Raw genomic sequence first — 15,563 nt, forward strand, 5'->3', positions numbered from 1 at the left:
TGAGCAATGCACTGCATGCTCGGGCGCAGCCGCTTCTCTCGCATGGCCCACAGCCAGCACCAGCTAGTCAGGCCAGAATGCAGCAGCTAAATACCTTTGAACTGGTATTGTAAAGTTCAACTCAACAGGGGGTGCCGCTAGCGCCGATTGCAGTGGGTCTGTCTGCCGTAGACAAAATACAAACTTTGCAGTGCACCTGAAACATCACTGCCACCCTACAGTGCAGTTTGTGGATAGTCCGTCAACAGAACAGACTCTTCTTCAGTGCGTCAAGCCACACTCTGTGCACCAGTCAGAGGTTCAGCCAGACGCTGCCTGTCTACTGCTACCAGCCTTCCAGAGGGGACCCACACGGTCAGACCCACGCTGCCCTCCAATACATCCGCAATGCCTCACCGCTCCTCAAGTGGGGCCATCATCATCATGTCTATCCATGTGTGCGCCTCCTTTGGGCTTTCAATAAAAAGTGACCTGCCATTATGTGTCACCTTGAGCCTGGCAGGGTAAATGAGCATATATTTCAGTCCAGCCCGCCACAGTCATTCTTTCGCGGAACCAAATTGGGCTCTGCGCCTTTGACCTGGAGTGTGTAGTCAGGATATAGGGCCAGTTTGGCAGACCCTTTTTGGATGATGCCCCTTCCCTCAAAAATGCCGGGATCTGCTCCCTGTTCTTGTAATTCATGATTCTGGCAATGATTGGCCTTGGGGGGATGACCCAGACAGAGGTTTCTTGGTCAGGGATCTGTGTGCACGCTCCACTGTAAAGCCCTGTGTCAGTGTCCCACGGCCCACTTCCTAAAGGAGCATGTTCTCAACAAAGGACGTGGGGTCCATACCCTCAGGCCACTCCGGCAGGCCTAGTATTTGCACATTGTTTCTCCTGGCCCTGCCCTCTGCGTCTTCAGTGCAATTCTCTTGCACCCTCACCCTCTGCTTCAGCTCTTTAACTTTCGGACTGTATGCTCATGATGTTTGCAGTATTTTCATTCACCTGCATCTCAACATTTCCTGTCTTTTGTGACAGTGCCCTAAAATCTTGCATAAGCAGGCCCACATCTGTCATGATCGCATCGATTATTTCCTTGTAGCAGGACTGTAGAGCAGTAGTGGCCTGAAGGTTCTTCTGTTCCCCTCCCGCATATTGTTCGAAGGCTTAGGCATCTGTGCGGCCCCGTCGCCCGCTTGGGGCACTGCTTTATTCTCCCCACCACACATGTAGGCCTCCATTTTGGTCTGCTTGGCCTTCTATGCGTGGTGTCGGTTAGACATGTGCCTAAACAGTACTGAGTTAGCTGTGGTTCTCTTTCGACCAGATGTTGAAGTCCCCCAGAACAATTATGTTATCATGATAAGTGGAGAGGTTGGCAATGGTGTCAGTGTGCTTTTTTGCAAAGTTGGGGCTGTAGGATGGCGGTCTGTAGATCAGGAGGAGCAGTAGGTTGGCTTGGTAGTTGAGGTTGATGTTGATTAGGAGTGATTCGCAGTCTACTATCTGAGTTGGGGAGAGTGGTGGGGCGCAGTTGTGGTCTTTGAGTGCTATTGCGATTGTACTTCCTCTTTGGTCTTTTCTGTTGGAATATATTAGTTTTAAGTTGTCTCGTATGGCTTTGTGGGTGACTGTTTTGTAATTGGCCAATAGCCATGTTTCTGTGAAGAAGAGTGCGTCAGCGCCCCCCTCGCTTAGGAGGTCATACACTTCTGTTTTATGTTTGCCCATGGATCTTACATTGAGTAGGCTGCCGTGTAGAGTGTGTGCTTTTCCTTGTTTATTGTTTCCTGCGTCTCGGTTGGGTTGGTGTTTGTTGGGTTTTCTTTTCCTGAGGTTCTTTCATGGATGAGGCTGTTATTTGCTGATTGTGTAGTTGCGGCCTCTGCCTCTTCGTGGAGGAGCTCCATTAGGTTGAGGGATGGGTTTCTTTGTTCTGTTTCATAGTAGTGGGTTGTTTGTTTGTACATGTGGTCTTTTTTCCAGTCTTTGGTTTTGCAAGGGGTGTGGATGGTTAGGGATTCTAGCTTAGCTCTGATTTTTCCTTAGGTCATTCCAAAAATATATTTAGAGTTGCTGGGTTCAGTCTGTTTTGGTGTGCGGTTTGGTAGTCTGTTGGCGTCCAGGACTGTTTGAGTCCTTTCTTGTGGGCTGTTTGTATTCTGTTGAGGTATATTCGTAGGTGGAGAGATAGCGGGAGATGTATTCTATTTTTGTTCTTGTCTTGGTCTGTATCTATGGTCAGTTTAGTTGTGGGTGACTGGGGGATATTTTGAGGTGTTGTGAATTCTGGTAGGTGGTTCCCGTTCCACTGTGGTGCGATTTCCTTCCTATTTGTGTTTTCCATTCTGGTTTCTTTGTCCTTCTTGTATAGTGGCATGTTTCTGGTCTGGATGTCTTGGATTTGGGTTTGTGGTGTATTCATAGTGTGGTATTTTGTAAGGGGATTGATGTCATGTGCAAGGGTTGACTATGTAAGTAGTGTAAAGTAATAGTGGACAACTGCTGAAGGAGATGTGCCTCACATTTTTGTCTCTGAGCAAGGACCTGGGGGCTTGCAAAATGATTTGGCCCGAGATGATATATAGGTTTTCTTGGTGAGAGGCAAAATCGCATACAGCAGTGGAAAAGTCAAGAAAGAAATTGAACATAGCCATGGCAAAATTTTGCAGGAGGTCTGGCTTTTCAATGACAAGGGTATGGGCTGGTAAACCTAGGAGTGCAAGGTTACTATGAGAAGAATGGGGTTCACCTGTCGGAAATTGGTGTGAACCTCTTTTTATTGAATTTAGAAGATGCCCTAAGAGAATGAGGTTGTGAATACAAATCAAAGTTTATACTGGTGGGGGCAGCAAAGGCACAAAAAAACCTTTTTGCTGTAGCGGTTACTCAGGCGATTGAGCAGTGCCAAAACTGACCTTGTGGCGGAGGCCAAGAATGACCAGGAGTAAGTATCCCCCTGTTAGCCTAACACAGTGGGGGCGGCAAGGTCAGATACAGAGGTGCACCTCCCACTTGGTTGTCAGCTTCTAACCTTGTTTGGGGGAATGAAAAGCATAACAGTGCTCCTTGCAGCCCAACAGTGGCATCTGTCAATGTGATTCACCCTGAGAAAAAGAGATAAAAGGTAAAGGGGGGGTGCTGATGAAGAGGAAGACTAAACAAAACGTGCTGCCGATCGTCTGTGTCATAAAAAATGAATGTCTGTTTTTGAAGTTTATGGTGGTAAATATTTAATAATAAACTGCAGCCTTGTTTTGCCACAATAAGACGAGCTTGGTCTGGCCCGGTTATTTGTAGTAAAGTAAGCTACAGTGTAATTGTGGGATATGTTGAGAGGGAGAGGGGCGAAAAATACCCAACTGTAAATCCAATTGCAAAAAAACAGAGTTGATGGAATTTCCTTAGATCTTTGAATCTGGAACACAATTTCATATTTGTTATTCCAGGTGAAGCAGACCCTGACCAAATTGAAAACATGAGCAAATCAAAGGGTAAGTATATAAAATAATCAAAGGGTAAGTATATAAAATAAGTCTGTGGGACCTTCCAAACAAAAACAAAATTATTTTTTTTTTGTAGTTTCCACTGAAACTACAAAATCCAAAAAGAAAAAGAAGGCAAAAGCAATCGATTCATTCCCAAAAGAGCAGGGATTTTAAGCTTGCTGACCAAAGAAAAAGCACCAAAGATCCAAATAACCAAGGCGTCTGACCTAAAGTTATTGGCGGAATCCACGCTTGGGACAATTGTCAAAGAACCGTTTCAGGGTCCTGTCGCCAAGAAGAAAGTACTGACCTTATATTTTACATTGGAAAAACAACAATCAGTGTGGAGATGTAATCCTCATTGATGGACATTCCAGACTTTGCAAGACAAGGCTCCTTGCCAACAGCATGGCACAATTTGCAATTTCAAGATCCATCTGCCTTTGCATTTGTTTCTAGAGTTCACTGACACACCCTTAAAGCATTCAAACCATGTCAATGTTTTTGATCTGATTCCATCCTTACGTTTCCTCGAATCTTGAGATATACATTTGGTGGAATTTGTAGAGGACATACAAGTGGACCTGGTTGTGCTTCATGTTACTTCAAAATGTATAGAACATATGATTTTAAGCCAAAAGGAAGCCTTCTTAATATTGGGTGCTGATGCATTGATGTCACTCTTGTCTCGTTTACCCTTTGGGAGGCTAGCTACTCCACTACTAACTGTATCGGTTTCTGGGACAATATCATGTAGAAAACCTGCAATCTTCTTAATCATCGCATTCGCCTCCTCAATGCGATCCATGCGCTTCGTAGTGCGTTTCCTGGCTGAAGCACTAGCTGGCAAACTTATTGCCTTCCTTTTGGACATCGTCCCAGTAGTTTGTGTACCCTTTGGAGAGACCACCACTCAATACTACAGGGGACTGCTACAATCTGCCACCCCAGAAAGTGCAATGTGCAATAGACAATATGTAAAAAGCAAAGGTTCCCACCCTAAGATCCACATACATCTTGTAGTGTAAAAGATGAGAATGAGCCAATGTAATTCAATAGCTTTTATTTCTCTGACAACTCCAACAGCATTGACAAAGGTATGGCTCTGTAACTGTCCAAGAACCATATAAACATAACGTGTAAAACTAGTGCATAAAAAAGTCTATTCGCTGTCTTTAATCACTTGGGAAGGAGTAGCGCTGGGAGCACTGCTACTCCATAGGTTGGTGCCTTCAGAACGCGCCGGGCGCGCTTTTGCGGGCTGGCGCCAAGTTGCGCCCCAAATATTGCGAGACTACCGCAGGGCGTGTCTCGCGAGATCCCAACACATTTTTACAAATTTTGGAATGTCACAGTACAAAATGAAAAAATAAAACGAAATGAAATGCCATTACAAACACGCTTAACCCCATTTTTTTTTAAAAAAAAAGGATCAGGCGACAAGCGAGGCATGCCATGACAAGCTCAAGTGGCTGCCTGAGTCCGACAACATCCCCCGCTCCCGCGTAGTTAAATTGCTTCCACAAGCTTATTTGTGGCTTGCTGCTTCACAGCAGGGCTGGGCTGCAAATGTCAAAGATCTCTGCGAAAGACTGGTTAATCTGAATGCACCAGGCGACTGACCGGTCCAAAAATTCCCCTGGGTCAATTGCAAAAATACAACAATAAAAATAGCCCGGGCTCCTCACTGGGCCAGCAGCAGCGAGCAGCCTCTGCAGGCCCCAATCTCCAGACTCCAGTCACGAATCCAGTACCAGGGAGCACCTCCATCAGCTTCTGGTTCGGCAAATGTCAGCGCTCTACCAGCCCGAGCACCCGCAAGTTACCCACCAACCATGCCAGCAGCATCCACCCGCACCGGCACTCAGGCGCGTGGCCCAGACAAACACAGGCGCAGCAGCCAGAAGAGAGTCAAAAGATCCAGTAACGGGTCCTGCAAGGCAAGGTAGGGGATATGTCCGATGCCGCATTGTAAATCCAGTGCTCTGGAGCAGAGGGCAGAGGGTTCAAGAACCCAGTGTTGGATGCAATATCGCAAAATACAATTGGATGTGCAATAATGCAATTACCTTGTCGTACCTTGTCCTCAATCGCCACTGGTGCTACACACTACTCCTACTCCTTCCACTTTTCACCCACCCAGTCCAGTCCCAGTCCTCTCTCATGTGAGCTTGCTGGACGGCAGGACTGCACTTTTCCCTTCACCAGGCTTCGCCTCTCCAAGGTGTTTTAAGGGAAAGCAGGTGTGGGAGCCCCTCCTCTTCCTCCTCACTGCACAGGGTCTGCTGCAGGGCTGCCCTTTGTCGCCCTTCGCCAGGCTTCGCCTCTCCAAGGTGTTTTAAGGGAAAGCAGGTGTGGGAGCACCTCCTCTTCCTCCTCACTGCACAGGGTCTGCTGCAGGACTGCCCTTTGCCGCCCTTCGCCGGGCTTCACCTCTCCAAGGTGTTTTAAGGGAAAGCAGGTGTGGGAGCCTCTCCTCGTCCTCCTCACTGCACAGGGTCTGCTGCAGGACTGCCCTTTGCCGATCTTCAGTCCTAGTTGAGTCTGCCAAAACAAAATGGCCTATACTAAATAAATCTATTGCCTGCCCTTACACTATTACAATACGCTATTACAAATATGTGCGGGAATATATCAGGATGTCTGAACAGTGAGGTTTCCTTCCCCACTTTTTTAGCAGGGGACAAGGTTGCACACTCGGGTTTTGGAACACACTCTGGCCTTTTCGGCACGAGGATGCAGTTTGGCACACAAGCTAGGGCCTTCCGCAACAAAGTCTCTTTTTCACACAAAGGGGCTCATTACAAGCATGCCAGTCTGGAAACAATGGTGCCGATAAACTTACCGGCACTGTTGTTTCCGGACCGGCATACTACAAGTCTGCCTGCCGGAGCCACTGTGTCCGACAGGTCTGACCCTGCTGGGCACACAGCGGCCACGGTAGGCTGTTACGCTCACCTGGTCTCTGCGGGGGCGTTGGGGCACGGTTGGAGCCCTCCCTCGACTTGGCTCCCCTGTATCAGCTGTCTTCCCCAGCTGCTGCGGAGTATGTTGCCTGGATGCTGGTATTGCCCCTGGGAGAAGAGGAGAGGCAATGAGAATGGAGCGGAGGTGTTACGAATTCCCTCGCCCCTTTCATGCCCAAACGGAGTGCGCAAGAGCCTTCCCATGCAAGCTCACCTGTTATTTTGTAATGCTGGGCTCTCCGCCCTGCTTCCTTCAGCAGGTGCGCTTAGAATGGGTCTAGTTGCTCCACGGGCCCGCGAAGTGGCGATCCAGACCAGCTGTGACCAATCCACTTGCAGGGTAAGTCTTTGGTTATAGTTATTGTTTGTTTTTCAATAATGTCTTTAACAATGAGTCTTGACTGGATGGTAAGTAATAATGATGTCTTGCAATGTCTCTGCTCTTCTCTAGGTGTGAAGATGATAGATCAGAAGCATGGGGCGGAACCTGGAATTCCCCTAAGGATGATGGACTCTCAAGGTCAACAGGTAACTGGCCGTTATAATGGAAGTCAAGACTCAGGTATGATGCGGCCAAGAGTTTGTTATTATGAGGTTCTAACATGTTGGGTTCTTTTCCCCTTGTAGGAGCGGTCTGACGGCGTGGAGCAGAGTCCGCATGCTAGAAGACAGTTCAGCAGCTCCGGAGGAAGATACTGCGTTGAAGCGGAGAAGAAGCGAAGACTCCCGCGTCGCTGGAAGTCCGAATCGGGTGAGAAAAGGCCCCGACTCCGATGGAATGCACGTTGGGTGTGCGCATAGCGATGGAGTTGTTGAAATCAGGTAAGCACGCCTTCAGCGATTGTGCGGCTGGAATCAGGTAGGTGGGCCTTCTGCGATGGAGCAGCTGGGATCAGATAGGTGCGCCTCAGCGATGGAGCGGCTGGGATCAGGTAGGTGCACCTTCAGCGATGGAGCGGCTGGGATCAGGTAGGTGAGCCTCATCGATGGAGCAGCTTGGATCAGGTGGGTAAGATGATCTTCAGAGGATGGAGTAACCAGAATCAAGGTGAAGAACAGCAGTAAGCGTCACGCTGCAAAGCAGAGTAACGCGAAGCGAGGGCATGTGGTTGGGCTGGCCTTATATAGGCTTGCTCCGGCCCCTCTCTTTGGCCACGCCTTGTGGCTCCACCTTGCCCCGTCCAAGGACTCCAGCACGTGCCTCCCAATGCTGTTGTATGGCCACGCCACGCCCGGCCCTGATGCACGTGCCTTAGGCACAGAGTGTGCAAAGCACACATTTCCATGAGCCTGGCTGGGTGATGAAGGCCTGAGCCAATGGCCATGACATAGGCAGAACGTCAATGAAGCACCGTTATTAATGGTGCCTGGTACGGTCCTATGGAACTCTATGGGAATGGGGACAACATTTTACCAGTGCCTGACATTCCGCTCCTCCAAGGTTGTAATCCCATGGTGTTTCCGGGAAGTCAGGACCACTAATGAGGCCCAAAGCCTCTTATTCGTAGAATGCCTTGGGTACACATAAAACAAAGTTCCTTCTCTTCAGGAGTTTAAAGTTCATAGGTTTTCAGGTTCACAGTTTATAATGGGCCTCCCTCAGCCGGGCTCGGACCCCTTTAAATGCAAGTTCACAATAGGCCTCCGTCAGTCGAGCTTGGAAGTTGCAATCACAATTTCTCTTTGTTTTGCAATTTCTCACTGTTCACCATGGGTCTCCATCAGCTGGGCTCGGACCCCTTTAAACCCAAGTTCACAATAAGTCTCCCTCGGTCGGGCTCTGACCTTTCACTCACAATTTTCTCATAGTTTATTGCAGGTGCCCCTCTGTTGGGCTTGAACCTTCCATTCACAAAGCTTTTCCAATCAAAGACTTTCGATTGTGCAAGGGTTTCTTACAAACACCTCTGCATGACCTCTTTGTTTTCTATTTACTGTCTTTCACCATTCGGGATACATTAAACAGAGACCTTCAATTGGGCACCACTCGGTTATATTGCATCGCTTTATATATTTGACCACCAATTTCATTGCTAGGTGTTTCTTATAAAGTATATTCCACATTTATTCTAAGAAAGCTTAATAGCTCATCTAAGGGTATGAAGTGCTCAGACTATTATCAATCTGGTTTTAAAAGAGGCCCTAATATCTCATTAAATTGTTTTGTAATTAATCTTTTATCTAAACAAGTTAAACGTGCAAAAAGACAGCTTTATTTGGCTTTCTTAGATAATAGTAAAGCCTTTGACTTTGTGATAAGATCAAAGTTATGGGAGAAGATGAGGGAGCAGGAGTGCCCTGAGGCTTTGCTAATAATGATGACACTACTACACAGAGACACAAGAATGAGGGTCAAGCTGGATTTGTACGGAACATTTTTGACCTGGATACTGACTAAAGGAGGCCTACACAAGAGTTGCGTCTTGGGCCCGTTCCTGTTTAACGCATACATTTCAGACTTGAATTGTCACGACCCTCACCCAAAACCCCTTCTGGCAAACCCATTGGCCAGGTGGAGTCAGGACTCGGGCCTCTAGAGCCTGGCATCCTCTTCAAAAGCCATCATGGGGCCAGTCCTGGCGCCTATGGCGCCAGGCTCATACACCATGAAAGACTATGTGCTTGGGAACTACTTTATTGCATTGTCAGCCAACATGGAGGCATCCACATAGCTTGGTTCCTAAGAACCAAACTATGCGGTCTAGTGTTTTGGGTGTGGTAGCCTAGGGACTACTTTACCTTGACTATTTTGTTGGGGCTATTTAAACCACACCCGAGCAAGACAACACGCTTTGCGTTACTTTGCAGCTTGCAACGTGACCCTCACCGTGTCCAGCTATTCCCTCGAACCTCGGAGAAGCAGAACCTGCAAGGAGACAAAAGGAACATCATTAGCAGCAGCATCTTACCTGCAGTCTTCATCTTTAGCCACTCGCAGCTACTTAGAACAGCTTCCTCGAATCTGCACGCCCCCTGGACAGAACGACCTGAAAGAGGAAGATAGAGGCACCATTAAAGAAAGCACTAGAGACATTTACAAATTACGAACTGCTCAAAAGGCTTACCTGGCTGGTCGCCTCTCGGCTGGCACCACTCCGGACATTCCACTCGCGCTGAAGAACACTGTGACCTACAAGGAAGGAAAATACAAGTTAGCAAAGGCAAGACTTTGCAGCGCTGCGCATAGCGCTTACTTACCGCATCATAGCGCTCTTAATGCGCCATCATTTACCAGCGGGACTCAACCAAGCCTGCCGCGCCGAAGCTCTGCATACCTAAGGGAGAAAAAAGAGACATTTTTAAACAAAGAAAGGCATGCAGGATAGCAACAAAACTAAAGAACAGCAATAAGACCTTCCTGAACAATATCAAATGGGCCAGCGTCAGTGAAGTAACTGGGCCGCACTCGCCCAAGAAAGACAACGTGCCCCTGCAAAGAAGGCAGGACAGAGAGCACGCCTAATTCTACCACAAGGTGAGGAGAGGGCGCCAGAGGGACTGAAATCATACGGGGGTGGAGGGAGGAAACTTACCCCAGTCGGTCAGTCTTGAAAACAGTCCTCCTGCATTTTCAGGCATAACCTTCCCTGCAGACCACATCAGGGCAAAGCTGAGAAGCATACCAGCGAGTAACCCGGCTGGGTGGCGTCCCTGTGGATACCAGGTGAGCGTAACAGAACGCGAAGCCTACCACAACAAATCCGCCTGGGCATCATGGAGACATCAGAAATGGACCAATTGGCCCAATTACTAGGAGAGATTTGTGCTGAGGTTCATTCTGCCCGACAAGAGACTAATGCCCTCCGGAGAGACCTAATAGTGACCAAAGAACGCACTGAAGAGATTAGCAGGCAATACTTGCAATGACAGGCAGGACAGACACCTCTACTTGGAAGCAATCCAACGATGCAAAACCCCACCATACCACCCACTCCGGTACAGATCACGTTACACCAGAAAGGTTCTCAGGCGACCCACTGAAGTATGCAGCATTCATCAATCAGTGCCGCCTTCATTTTCTTTGTAGGCCTGGGGCATTTCCAAACGACCAAGCTCGGGTAGCTTTTGTCTTATCATACCTGAGTGGTAGTGCAGCAGATTGGTCGGTGCCGTTGGTAACCCATGACGATCCTCTATTACACGGCTTTGGGGGGTTCCAGAGAGAAATGGAAAAACATTTTGCTCGCCATACCCAGGAACAAGCAGTAGACAATGCACTCTTGTCCCTCCGACAGGGGAATCAGGACTTGTTAACGTACATTGCAACCTTCAACAGAATGGGTGCCGAAGCTAGGTGGCCAGAAAACAAAAGAACCACTTTATTCCATCGAGGCTTACGAGGTGAATTAAAGGACGTCTTAGCCCAGGTGGTTGATCCCCCCGAGACTGTGCAGAATTCATAAATCTGGTCGTGCATCTAGACCACCGGTTGCAGGACCGAAAGGCAGACCGGTCTAAGACAGACCCTCGGACCGTGTATGTTCGACCAAGGGAAAACACACCCCGTATACCTGAAAATGCTGTAGAACCCATGCAGATTGGAGGGACACGGCCTCCAGTAACAAAGCAAGAGTGGAACAAAAGAAGACAACAACAGCTTTGTTTGTATTGTGGGAAACCGGGACATTTCCTGAAGGACTGTCCAGTAAAACCCCCAAGAAGAACAGTCGGGGCAACAGAGAAGGATGAAGCTAAGGAATCGGAAAACTACCAAGCTCGACAAACGTAGAGGTCAGTTTGTCGAGTGAGAAGAAAGAGTTGCTGACCTCGAACTTTGCAATGCCAGTGATCCTAATTAACCACCAACAGTCGCCAAGAATGCATGCCGTTGAAGCATACATCGATAGCGGAGCAGTTGGAAATTATATTGATCAAGAACTGGCAGTGAAGATGGGTCTTCCTTTGTGTTCTTAGCCAACTATGGACAAGGTAATCACCGTGGATGGGACAGAAATCGCTTCCGGACCAGTAACCCAGTGCACAGCCAGGGTAACCTTGCTGTGCCAGGATGGACATCGGGAGTCTATTTCATTCGATCTCATCAAGGCACCTCAATTCAGGCTAATAGTAGGGATGCCATGGTTGGTTGCTCACAACCCTTTGATAGACTGGCGGGCAAGAAAATTAACCTTCCCCAGTGACTGCTACCCTGCCTGCTATTACCAAGAGGAGAAACCCGATGTCTGTATCCCCATGACTCCCGGAGCGATGGTATCAACCCTGGGAGCAACTAATACCTTGCCAAGTGAATACCATGATTTCCAAGATGTTTTCCGAAAGGACCAAGCCAATACATTGCCGCCGCACAGGCCCTATGACTGTCAGATCGACCTTGTTCCTGGTGCACAAATCCGCTGCGGCAGGATCTACGCTCTCACAGAACCAGAAAACTTTCATTTGAAATCCTATTTAGACCAGTACCTTGCAAACAGATTTATCCATCCTTCGAAGTCCCCCGCAGCCAGTCCTTTGTTCTTCGTACCGAAAAAGGAAGGAGACTTGAGAACCAGTATTGACTACCGCGCATTGAGCCAGATCACCGTGAAGAACCGCTACCCCTTGCCACTTATCCCTGAGATGCTAGACCAAGTTAAAGATGCCCACATTTATACCAAATTGGACCTTCGAGGAGCGTACCACCTGGTCCGAGTCAGAAAAGGAGATGAATAGAAAACCGCCTTCCGTACTAAGTACGGCTTGTTTGAATATCAAGTCATGCCCTTCAGGTTATGCAACGCTCATGCGGCATTCCAGTATTTCATGAATGACGTCTTAAGGGAGTTAATTGATGTGTGCGCCTTAGTGTACATAGACGACATCTTAGTATACTCAGCCTCTGAACAAGATCATGTCAGGCACGTTCGTTCAGTCCTCACCAAGCTCCGTCAACATCGCTTGTTTGCAAAGCTTGAAAAATGCTTTTTTCACGTCACCGAAGTAGAATTTTTTGGTTTTATCCTTACTCCAGGAGGAATCAGAATGGACGTGCACAAGGTAGATGCCATTCTGAAATGGCCTTCACCGACGTCTCTGAAAGGGGTACAAAGCATGCTGGGCTTTGCGAACTTCTACCGCCGGTTCATCCCAGACTTCTCTCAGGTTGTGCACCCAATCACAGTACTATTACAAAAAAACAATAGCAGAAGAAGCCTTTCAGGAACTTAAACAAAGGTTTACCTCCGCTCCAATCCTGCAACATCCTCATCCAGACCTCCCTTATGTCGTTGAAACTGATGCGTCCAATCTCGCAATGGGGGCTGTCCTTTCACAGAGAGACCCGGAAACCAGCCAGCTACATCCTGTGGCCTTCTGGTTGAAAAAGTTCTCACCTCCAGAGATTAATTATGCCATCACGGACAAGGAACTCCTGGTTATCAAATCCGCCTTTAAAGCCTGGAGGCACTACCTTCTGGCGGCCAGACACACCATTACAGTCATTACAGACCACCGAAACCTGCAATATCTCAAAACAGCCAAGGCCCAGTCCTCGCGCCAATTACGGTGTGCCCTTTTCTTCACCAAATATGATTATGTAATCACATTTCGACCAGCAGTCAGAAACGGAAAGGCAGATGCCTTATCTCGCATGGGCATAGATGAAATAGTATATAAAACTCCAGACCCAGTACCTATTATACCTGAAGACAAACTCTTAGGTATCACGACAGCCTTAACACAAGCAGAACTACGAAAAGAAATCCAACGGACAATGAATCCTGATGCATACCTCGCATGGCAAACTCAAGGAGAACAATATACCATCAAAGACCATCTACCCTTTTTTAGGGATCTTCTATATGTACCCAAGAAGGAATTACAACAGCATATTATTTCAAACTATCACAATTCATTAATCGAAGGGCATCCTGGGATCGCCAAAACCCTAGCTAAGGTGAAAGAGAACTTTTGGTGGCCTACCTGGCGTAAGGACATCATTCAGTATATTCAGTCCTGCGGTGCCTGCGCACAAAATAAATCACAGAAACAAAAACCATCAGGTCTCCTACAACCATTGGACATTCCTCCAGTTCCATGGCACACTCTTTCCCTTGACTTCTTCACTGATCTACCTCCAAGCCAAGGGTTCAACACCATCCTTGTAGTTGTGGACTTATTCTCGAAGATGGCCCATTTTATTCCTCTCAAAGGCCTCCCAGACGCAGCCACTTTAGCAAAAGTGTTCCTGGAGGGCGTGGTTAAGCTACGTGGCTTCCCTTCGGTTCTGGTCTCTGATCGAGGCAGCCAGTTTGTTTCAAATTTCTGGAAAAAATGTTTTGCAATGGCGCAGATCGACGTTCGGCTATCTACCAGTCACCATCCCCAAACGGACGGCCAAACCGAGAGAACCAATCAAACACTCAAGCAATATTTACGGTGCTGCTGCACCACGAACAAAGAAATTGGAAAGACCTACTATGGATAGCCGAATATGCATATAACAATTCTTTGCATTTAAGCACGGGACAAACGCCCTTCTATACCCTTTATGGCAGACATCCACGTACCTCAGAACTAGACCTTCCAGCCAGCTTGGAAATGCCAGCGGTAAAGACTCTACACACAACCATTACTCAGGCTTTCAAAAGAGCAATGGAACACCTTATTCATGCCAAAGAAAAACAAAAGAGATTCGCCAACCAACACCGGAAAAAGGCCCCTGATTATCAAGTAGGAGACAAAGTTTGGTTTAGCCGCTAAATTCGTACCCATCAAGGGAACCCGTACCTTTCATCCCAGATTCTTAGGACCCTATACCATGAAGGCAATTATCAACCCAGCAGCCGTGAAACTGGATTTACCACCTAATCTACACATCCACCCGGTATTCCATGTGTCCCTCCTGAGACCAATGCAACCCGGCACACGGATTGGGACACCACCTAAGCCCATACTTGTTGACGGAGAACCAGAATTGGAAGTCAAAGATATCTTGGACTCTAAATACTCTAGGACCATGCTATATCATCTCGTCAATTGGAAAGGATTTGGACCACAAGATAGATCCTGGGAGCCCAGTGAGAATATCCACGCACCACGTCTAATCAGGAAATTCCATCGGAACTTCCCAACCAAACCTGGGCCAGAGAGAAGGAACACCATGGGAGGGGCCTTAGGGGGGAGTGCTGTCACGACCCTCGCCCAAAACCCGCTCTGACAAACCCATTGGCCCGGTGGAGTCAGGACTCAGGCCTCTAGAGCCTGGCATCCACTTCAAAAGCCCTCATGGGGCCAGTCCTGTCCTATGGCACCAGGCTCATACACCATGAAAGAAAATTTGCATGGGAACTACGTTATTGTATTGTCAGCCAACATGGAGGCATCCACATAGCTTGGTTCATAAGAACCAAGCTATGCGGTCTAGTGGTTTTGGTGTGGTAGCCTAGGGACTACTTTACCTGGACTATTTTGTTGGGGCTATTTAAACCACACCCAAGCAAGACAACACGCTTCGCGTTACTTTGCAGCTTGCAACGTGACGCTCACCGTGTCCAGCTATTCCCTTGAACCTCGGAGAAGCAGAACCTGCAAGGAGACAAAAGGAACATCATTAACAGCAGCATCTTACCTGCAGTCTTCATCTTTAGCCACTCGCAGCTACTGAGAACAGCTTCCTCGAATCTGCACGCCTCCCGGACAAAACGACCTGAAAGAGGAAGATAGAGGCAACATTAAAGAAAGCAGTAGAGACATTTACAAATTACGAACTGCTCAAAAGGCTTACCTGGCTGGTCGCTTCTCGGCTGGCACCACTCTGGACATTCCACTCACGCTGAAGAACGCTGCGACCCACAAGGAAGGAAAACACAGGTTAGCAAAGGCAAGACTTTGCAGCGCTGCTCATAGCGCTTACTTACTGCATCATAGCGCTCTTAATGCGCCATCATTTACCAGCAGGGCTCAACCAAGCCAGTTCGCCGCACCGAAGCTCTGCATACCTAAGGGAGAAAAAAGAGACATTTTTAAACAAAGAAAGGCATGCAGGATAGCAACAAAACTAAAGAATAACAATAAGACCTACCTGAACAATATCAAACGGGCCGGCATCAGTGAAGTAACTGGACCGCACTCGCCCAAGAAAGACAACGCGACCCTGCAAAGAAGGCAGGACGGAGAGCACACC

This window comes from Ambystoma mexicanum, chromosome 11, assembly GCF_040938575.1.
Source record: "Ambystoma mexicanum isolate Mex_15411 chromosome 11, UKY_AmexF1_1, whole genome shotgun sequence".
NCBI classification, from domain to species: Eukaryota; Metazoa; Chordata; class Amphibia; order Caudata; family Ambystomatidae; genus Ambystoma; species Ambystoma mexicanum.